We start from the raw sequence: 9,991 nt of genomic DNA on the forward strand, positions 1-9,991 counted from the left end.
CAGTTCCAACAATTTCCCTTCTTTGGAATCTGGCTTTTATCAATAGGATAAGGTAGAATTGACTGGTGGAATTTCTCGGTCTAGGCTTCAAGAGGCCTTGCAGGTCCATTTTCTCCAGTGTGGATGCCAGAAGCCACGGAAGGACATCTGACCACCCTGCTCCTGCAGAGAGAGGCCAGGAGAAGAGAGCAACCCTGGAGACCGTGCAGGGAGTTTGGGGGCCCAGCCAGCCCTGCACAGGAGAGACACTGACGTGACATTCAGACCAGGTCTAAGTCCTGGGTGACCTAAGGCAAGCCACGTAGCCTCTCTGGGACTTGGTTTACCCAACAGGTATAATAAACAGCACAACATGGCTTGGGTGAGAGTGTAATGGTGGGATTGTGGTGAGTGAGGCTCAGGCTGGCTCAGGGTAGGGTTCAAGAATCACTACTGTTAGAGGTCTGGTGCTCATGGCTCCCGGAGGGTCCTGTCCCTTCCCACATGATGGAGGCCTCTTCCTATCCTTTTTTTCTGCTCCCCCATCTCAGGGAAGTTGCTGGGCTCCTGGGCTTGGGGTTCTCTGAGTTAAAAAATTTCTCCAGGCCTGTGCAGGCAGACCTGTGTCCCAAGCTGGACAAAGTCTCAGGTTGCTGGAGATACCAGGGTTCTAACAAGGACTATAGCAGAGACACTATTCTGTGCCACCTTTGCACACAAGTGAGGTCACTTTGAAGCCTCTCAACACTCTTGTGAGGTGTGTAATGCAAGCCCACAAAACCGGTTGAGGCTGAGGGACAAGGTGATGTCCCCAAGGCCATGGAACGTGTCTGAGCAGAGGTGGGTCCCAACCCAGACCTGGCTGAGGCTGACTGAGGGGCACAGGGCTGCCACCCCACCTCTGCTCATCCCAGCCATGTGAGCGTCCACCCCTGGGCTAGGAGCTGAGGAACTCAGCCAAAATGGCCGAGTGCTTGCTGTGTGAAAAGGTGACACCTTCCCTACCAGCGACATCCTTGACACGTTCCAGGTCCTCAGAAAGCCTCATCCGCAGAACCCAGAGAAGTGGGCGCTATGCCCGGGGTCACACAGGAAGAGAACGCCCACCACCAGGCCATGCTTTCCTCCTTGGCCAGATTCCTTTCTCTCTCCTGCCCCCTCATTCCAGGCTCTCCAGTTTAAGGAAACACTTGAAACGGGTGCTCAGCCCACCCAGAGGAGGTGTGGGACCAAATTTCTACAAAAGAGGGGTGGGGGTGGTCTAGGAGGATTTGATGCTCACTGCTTTGGGTAGTATGGACTTTTTTGTTTGTTTTCTTGGTACTGGGGATCGAACTCAGGACCTCGCTCTTGCAAAGCAGGATTTTTTTTTTTTTTTTTTTTTTTTGAGACAGGGTCTCATTCTGTAATTCAGGCTAGTCTTGAACTTACTATGTAGCCCAGGCTGGCCTTGAACTCACAGTGATCTTCCTGTCTCAGCCTCCCAAGTGCTGGGATCACAAGTGTGTGCTACCACACCTGGCTCCTACGGATGTCGTTTTTACTTAAGTGGTAGGTCAACTTGGGGTTGCTGGGACTAGGGGTCACCAAGACCTCCTGAAGACTCCATGACTGCTGTGTACCAGTTGGGGATCCACAGCTTCTCTGTTACCAGCTTTGTGCGCTGCATCACCCACCTCTTCGGGCAGCATTTGCTCCTCCCTGGATCTGGCGTAGCTTCCTTCCTGGTTGGCCTGGACACACGCTCTGCTCCTTGTTCACTGTCCCTCTTTATCTTGTTGGGGATCTCTGCTTTGGCAGAGCCTGTCATTCCCCTCCGGGTGACAGCTCCAGGGTGGGTATTAAAGCAGCCAAATCCTGGAGCTGACCCCAGGAAGTCAACCCCCCAGAGGGCTCTCCAGCCTCAGCCACCCAGTAATATACCCTGAAGAGTGGCAGAGTACTCCTTCCACAAAGGTGACATTTTAAGGATTATTTGTGGCTAACGACACTTAAAAAAAAAAAAAAAGTAGGTGTGAGAAATAAACTTGCTGGGAGACTGAGGCAGGAAAATCGAAAGTGCAAGCCCCCCACGCCCACCCCATGTAGTTTCTTCTCCACAGTGGCCTCTCTCATCCACTTACCATATAAGCACTTAGGTTTTGACACTTCTTTGGGTCTCTATTTCCTTTTGAGGGCTACTGTGTCCCATAAAACTTATGTTAAGTCCACAGTTATGCTTTTCTGCTGTTAATGTGCTTTCTGTCCATTTAATTCTCAGGCCCAGCCAACAAAATCTAAGAAGCCACAGATAAAATTTGCCTCTTCTACAGCCTCCACTGGCAGGCTCTAAATCTGAGGGCCATGCCCCTGAACGGAGCCCCCTTCAGGCCTGGCAAGCAGAGGCGGGGAGGAGGGTGTGATCTGCCCGGCCTCAAAGCAGGAGGGGCTGAGCCTGGAATCCCACCCAGCCCCAGGCTCCTCATGAGTTCTCAGCAGCTCACAGGAAACAGCCCCTCTGGGGCTGCAGGGAGGAGGTGAGGGGCCCCAGTTCCCTCACTGACAGTGACCACCATGCCTTGGCCACCAGGATTATCACCAGTTTTTGAAGGGCCTGTTTCCAGTAGGAAATGGTTTGTGGATCCCCCCCTCCCATCTGTCTCCTCCCAAGGGAACGTCTCCACTTTACAGAGGTGGGGACTGAGGCTTGGAATGCCCCCAACCCTCTGCTGGGGCCTGGGGTGGGCTCTGGTGTGCCTGCTCCCTGCCCCCAGGCTCTGGTAGCCAGTTTAGCACGTGCATGGTGGGGGTGGGGGGCCTGCAGGTGACAGCAGCCAGCCCTGCTGGGGGAGGCCAGGTCTCTCCTGTCCTGCCGGCCTCTCCAGGCTTGCAGACTACTGGCACTTGGGTCCTGGGGGAGGAGGCGGCACCAGTGGTCAGTGGCAGCCCCCAGCCTGTGGTGCTGGTTTGGGGTGGGACATCCAGCCACCTGGCCGGTTTATGTTCAGTCAAGTCCAGGAGCCAGTAGGGAGGGCAAGTCCTGTGAGAGCACGGCTGCCCTGGAGGACCTGGGGCTCTGCAGAGTCCTCCTGTGATGGTGCCCACCCAGCCTGAGCTGAGACTCAGGGCAGATCTTCTGGATGGCACCTGAGTTCCAGGTGTGACACTGCAGGGTAGAGCCAGGCGGCCTCTAACACCCCCCCATCCCTTGCCCAGCTCCGGCTCCCTCTTCATGGCTGCCTTCCCCACCTCACCCCTGAAGATTCTCCTGTCCCCCTCCCTCCCTGGGATCCTTCCTTCTATACCCATTCATTCATTCATTCATTCACTCATTCATTCATTCATCCTGTCATTCACTCGCTCAGGAAACAATTCTAAGAGCAGCCTGGGTGCCCCATGGGGACACAGAGATCACAGTGCTTCCAGAGAGACAACCAGAAGCCAAAGGGCAGGATCACTCAAAGCTGAGCAAGGAGTGAACTGTCCTCTAAAGAAAAACTTCTCCAGCAGGCCTAGTGGTGCACGCCTGTAATCCCAGCACTCGGGAGGTTGAGGCAGGAGAATCACAGTTCAAGCCCAGCCTGAGCAACTTGATGACTTAGTGAGACCCTGTTTTTAAAAAAAAGGAGTTGGGGGTGTGGCTCAGTTGGAAGGACCGGGATTCAATCCCTGGCACCGCAAAAAAACACAAGAAAACCTCAAACTCCCTACCTGTTAAAAGCTAACTACCACTCTCTCCCTCCCAGGCGGCGGCAGCCTCATTTACTCTCTGTCTCTATGAATTCACGAGTGTGGAGTCACAGTATTTGCCTTCTGTGACTGGCTTAGTTCACTCAGGACTTGGTTCTCAAGGTTCATCCTTGTGCAGCAAGCTCAGAATTCCCGGCCTCCGCTTAGCCAAGCTGTTCCGTCACGCCGAGATCCATCCATCTCAGGGCTTCCCACCTTTGGCTGTTGCAAGCCCCGCTGCTGTGAGCATTATGTGGAAGGATCTACTTGGCTCTTTCAGTTCTTCTGGTGGGCGCCTACGTAAGAGTGGAATTGCTCAGTCACAGGGAAGTTCTGTGTTTCCTTTTGTTCTTTTCCTCTCAGTACTGAGTACTGAGGATCAAATCCAGGGCCTTCACACTAAACTACATCCCCAGCCCTTTTTATTTTTTATTTTGAGATAAGGTCTCTCCGAGTTGCTAAGTTGCCCAGGCTGGGCTTGAATTTTCCATCTTCCTGCCTCAGCCTCCCAGAGTGCTGGGACTACAGGCATTCACTCCCAGCTAAGGACTCCTTTAAGGTGGTTGTTTAAATGATCTTAAATAGGATTATAGCCCATTTGTTTGTACTCATAAACTAAAAATTCCACGAAATTAAAAAACCCTCCTCCTCTTCGGATTGTGTCCAGAGACTCCAGTTAGAAACATTCTAGAGCTGCAGCATGCAGAGGGGTGACCTGGAGCCACAGGGCCCCCAGAGTGTAGCGGGTTGCAGGCAGATGTTCTGTGGGGGTGAAGTACAGCCAGATTCTGGAGACTCAGCAGGGGAGAGAATGAAGCGTATCTCACCCATAACTTCCATATTGATTACATCTTGGAATAATAACACTTTGGCTATCCTGGGTTTAAGATGCTATAGTGGTTGCCTGTAATCCCAGCACTTGGGAGGCAGAGGCAGGAGGATCGCCATGAGTTCGAGGCCAGCCTGAACTCAAAGTGAGACCTTGTCTCAAAAAAAAAAAAAAAAAGATGCTATAGTGGTTAATTAATTTCACCTATTTTTTCCTTATCTTTCTCATTTATTTATATTTATTTATTTATATTTTTTTCATTTCTTTGAGAGAGTTTAGCTATGTAAGTCCTGCCGACCTTGAACTTACTGTGTAGCCCAGGCTGGCCTTGAACTCCTGGTGGTCTTCCTGCCCTGGCCTCCTGAGTACTTGTTCTTCTTTGTCAAATGTGGCTGTAGCACATCTGGAGCAGCCCCTGGGGTTCCCATAGTCCTCTGCTGGGCTTTTAACCCCAGAGACCAGATCTAGGAACAGGGCCTCCACCCAGAGCTCTTTCTTCTAAGGGGGGCAGAGGTCTTGGGCTGCTTGTTTTTCTTTTCTAATTGCGGTAAAATTCCCACAATATAACAACAACCATTTGGAAGTGTACAATTCAGAGGCCTTTAGTGTATTTGTAATGCTGTGCAACCACCACCTCTTTGTGGTTTCAAATTTCTCACTGCCCTGGAAAAACACCCTGCGCCCATGAACAACCACAACCCTATCACCCACTCCCCCAGGCCCTGGTGACCACTGATCTCTGCCTTCCGTCTCTGCACACTGGTTGAAATGGAATCTTACAAAAAATGGCATTTTGTGCCTGGCTTCTTTCACTAGGCATGATGTTCATCCACATTCAAAGTTTGTAAAAGTTTGTTCCTTTTCATGACTGAATAATATTGCACAGCTATCTCACATTTTCTTCACCCCATTCATCTATCTGTTGATAGGGGTGTGGATTGTTTCTATCTTTTGGCTACTGTGATTAATGCTACCATGAACTTCGTTGTATAATTTCTGTCTGGATATATGTTTTCATTTCCCAGGAGTTAGAATCACTGGGTCACATGGTTATGGCTCGTTCCTTTTTGGTTTTGGTTTTTTGTGTGTGGTTTTTTTGTTGTTGTTGTTGTTTGTTTTGAGACAGGGTCTCACTTTGTAGCCCAGGCTGCCCTTGAACTCTCAGCAATCCTCCCCCAGCCTCCCCAATGCTTGGATTACAGGTCTGCACTACCACACCCCCCTCTCCTTCTGTCTTTTTGTTGTTTTGTATTTTTTTGAGACAATGTCTTGCTATGTAGTTCAGGCTGGCCTTGAACTCACTATGTAGCCCAGGCTGCCCTCAACTCAGGACAAGCCTCCTGCCTCAGCCTCCTCAGTGCTGGGATGACAGGTCTGTGGCACCATGCCTAATCTCCTCTCTGTCTTTTTAACACTTTGTTTACTGGGGTTCTAGAGATGCATTATTAAGGCCCACTGGCTCCTCAGTGTGGGGAAGACAGATGACTTCACTGAATAGCACTTGTCAGGGCTCCTCCTGCCCATGTTCCAGGTCTTTCTTCCTGGAAGGACCCCTTAGTGTTGCCTGGAGGGTAAAGGTCTGGCTGTCAATTGGTGGCTCAGCCTGCCACCCTGAAACATTTGGGGTGTGGCTTTTCTGTGTCCCTAAGTCACTTGCCTCTTTACATCTACTTTTTTTCCTTTTTTTTTTTTTTTTAATGTTTATCAAGAGAGCATCAATTTTAAGATTCACTTTGATCTGATTTTTTTTTTTCTGGTACCGGGGATCGAACCTGGGTCCTTGAGCTTGCACAGCAGGCGACGAAACCACTGAGCTAAATCCCTGGCCCCCATCTACTTTTTTTCTGTAGTGCTGGGGCTCAAACCCAGGGCCTTGCATATGCTAGGCAAGCACTCTATCACAAAGCTAACTCCCTAGCACTCCTGGCAGCTTTAGGCCAGGAAGGAGGGGAGGAAAAGAGAGACAGACAGGGACACTTCCTTTCTGCAGGTCTAGTAGGGTTTTAGGAAAGAGAGAAAGTCTACGCACAAGCGCAGTCTGCCATCTTTATAGCAAAGCTGTCCAGATGAGGTCAGCCTGACAGCCCCAGGAAGGCCCTGTCCTTCACAAATGCTCCCAGCCTGTCCAGAGCCCACCTGCTCTGGGAAGCTTCCCAGACCGGTAGCCTGGTCGGGTCTCCCCTCAGTCTGGTCCCTTGGCCATCAGTGGCTGAGCCTCTGGAAGCCTTGGTGGGAGACTGGGCTCCTCTGCTCAGGGCTCAGCTGAGTCATTTCTGACTTCCCCGCTCGCACCCTCCAATAGCTGCTGGAAGGTTGGCCAGCAGAGTCGGCACCCAACATGCTTTGTGCTAGATAGAGAAGGGCACACTGGGAAAGAAGATTCAGCCTGGGAAAAGGCTTGGTGGTGCAAGCCTATAATCCCAAGCACTCGGGGTGGCTGAGACAGGAGGATCATAAGTTCAAGTCCAGCCTGAGGAACAGAGGGCATAGTGAGACTGTTTCAAAATTAAAAAAAAATAAGGGCTGTAGATGTAGCTCAGTGTGAAGGCTCTCCCCAGTGCCGTGTGAACAGAAATAAATAAAAAGTGGCCCATTGTGAGGAGATGTCCCTCTGCTTCCACCTCTGGGTTTCTCTTAACTTGTTGTTGAATCACACTTAGGGGCCTACAGAAATGTTTACTTTCTTTTAAATCAAAAAAGAACTTTTAAAGAAGAGTTTTAGTACATGAATACATTAATCTTTACATCAACACAGAAAGCACAATCTTAAATATTTCTTGGTGGAAGAAAGGCCCTCAGAAGTCACAGAGCACCATGTCCCAGGTCAAGGCCAACCACCTTCTTGAGCTCCTGGTCGCTCTTGGGTCCTGCAGGGTGGGTAGGTCTCAGCCAGGAAAACATCTGCCAAGACCCAGGTGCACAAAAGGTCCTACCCGAGCCCATGTCCGCAAGGGTGGGTAGTGCTGGCTGGCTCAAGTGGGGTGCAGGGACCTAGGGTCAGAAAATGCACTTTCCCGGCACCCGTAGACAACAGACCTTCCCCCAGTCTTTGAAGCTGCTGTACGCATGTCACTTTCTGAGCTCAGTCCAAGGGCTTAGGACCTCTTGACAGAGACAACAGCACTCCCTGCATATCCGACTCCTCTCCCACCTGCCAGACCTGCCCAGCCCCTTGCTCCCTGATAAAAGCTTGCCCTGGCTCCCCCGGGCCTCCCAGCCCCACTGCCTGTCACCTGGCAGGGTCCCACCTCCCACCTGGGTCTGGGCCTTTGTCACCTCCCCCCTCTACCCAGCTGATCCCTGCTTTTCCTCCAGACATCTTCTGGGAGCCCCTTCTCCCATCTTGGCTAGGGCGCCCCAGTCTGCAGCTCCTCTGGGACAGGACCATGTTGGTTCCTGCTGTGTAGGGAAGGGCTTGGTGCCCTCCTGGCCCCCAGCCCCAGTGGGCAAGTCAAGTGAGGTGACAAAACCCTAGGACAGCTTCAGCCATCAAGAGGGACTCAGCATGAGAGCTTCCTCCTCACACTGGGGAGAGCAGGGATGCTTTAGCAGGTTCAACTGGCAACTGAGGGATTACATCAAGTCTACCTCTTGGGGCTGGAAAATCAGGAGGAAACTTCTTTTGCAACAGGTTCTCACTATGTAGCCCAGCCTGGCCTCCAATTCAAGACAGTCCTCCTGCCTCAGGCTCCCAAATGCTGGGGTTATAGGCAGATTTATTTTTGTTCTTAACATCTCCTTTTGGAGATGAAATGAGATCAGAGGAGTTCATGAGTCTCATCCAAGGTCACCCAGAGTTAGACCTCGTGCTAGCACTAAGTCAGAACAGGTCACATGGTGGAGCGAAGGAGGCAGGATTCAAAGTTGGAGGCCAGCCTGAGCAACTTAGTGAGACTCTGTCTCAAAACAAAAATTTAAAAAGGTCTGGGGGCCGGGGATTTAGCTCAGTGGTTCCAGGGCCTGCCTCACAAGCACAAGGTCCTGAGTTTGATCCCCGGCACAAAACAAAACAAAACAAAGGTCTGGGGGATAGAGCTTACCTCCAGTACCAGAAAACGAAAACACTGGGATATGGATTTGACTATAAAATCTATTTAAAATACATGAAAGGCTGGGTGTGTTGGCATACATCTATAATCCCAGCACTCTAAGAGGCTGAGGCAGGAGGACTGATGCAAGTTGGAGACCAGCCTGAGCTACAGAGTGAGTTCAAGGCCAGCCAAGAGTACATAATGAGACCCTGTCTCAAAACATCATCATCATCATCATCATCATCATCATCATCATCATCATCATCATCATCTTCATTAAATAAATGATGAAGCATTTAATTTCTTACCAACGCTGGGTGGCTGAGGCAGGCCAGTTTCTGTCCTGGATAATTCCTCCATTTGTCCATGCCATTTACCTGACATTTCCTAAACATTGCCTAGGGCTGGTGCTGGACTACGGTTGGGTTGGGTTGAGTGGTGACAGCCCAGGGCAGAGAGCTGACAAATGCTCACAGCCAGGAGGGAGGAGCTGCAGGCACAGAAGGCTCTCAGCTTGCCATTGTCTGAACCACAGGATGGCTGCTAAAGTGACAAGCCAGAGGCTTCCTTATAGTGTGTGCTGAGGGCCTGCTGTTATCTGGGAACAGGGTTCGAGAGGGCTGGAGTGGATAACTGGCCTGTAGTAGGGGGGGCTTCCAAGCCCCCTGGGGGTCTCTGCAGGCAGGGGTGCAGCCCGTGAAGCGGTGTCAATATGGTTCAGTGCTAGCTGCCAGTCTGTCTGACCTCCACCAGGCCTCCCAGGCTTGTGGAAATGTCAAGTGCCCGTCTGCTCTGAGCTGGTGTCACCTTTGTGTGGGAGCAAAGTGCATGCTCATGCTGAGCTCACTGGATAAGCAGTGATCTGTGTTCTTGGTCTCAAAATAGGGGGCCCAGAAGTAAAAGTCATGAGAGATGCTCTCGACTGAGGAAGTGTTGGGAGCCTGGCCAGAGGCCTCCATCTGGGCTTTGGCTCAGAAGAGGCGAGAACCACACCCACTGCCTCAACTGGGTTCCTAGATAAAGCCGAAGGTGGCGCTGGCCTGGCACCTGCTGCATGCCAGAGCTGGGGCTGCACCTCCATCAGACGACTTTTGAGTGTGTGCACAGACATGAGCGTGGTGGTGGATCTCAACCCTAACTCCTGTAACCTGTCCTCACCCCAAGCTCCCTCAGCAGGAAGGGGAGGTCTGACCTCACACCTCTGATGACAAGACTGCCCAGGACCTCAGCATAGTTTTATTAAATGGGTCATATCCTCATTTTGTAGATGAAAAAAATCAAGGCTCAGCCCAAGTACACTCCCCAAGGTTACATGCCAATTCCTCCTTTCATTCACTTACCATGCCTGCGAGGGACCCCGGCAGGCCCAGCACTTGGGGCTGGACCCTGCGGTGTGAGGGGCACATAAGTCCTTACAGATGAGCAGGCTCCCCCAGGTGGTGGC

Source organism: Heterocephalus glaber, unplaced genomic scaffold (assembly GCF_053883595.1).
Source record: "Heterocephalus glaber isolate CG9 unplaced genomic scaffold, H.glaber_assembly_v1.0 deba00001444, whole genome shotgun sequence".
Taxonomy (NCBI): domain Eukaryota; kingdom Metazoa; phylum Chordata; class Mammalia; order Rodentia; family Bathyergidae; genus Heterocephalus; species Heterocephalus glaber.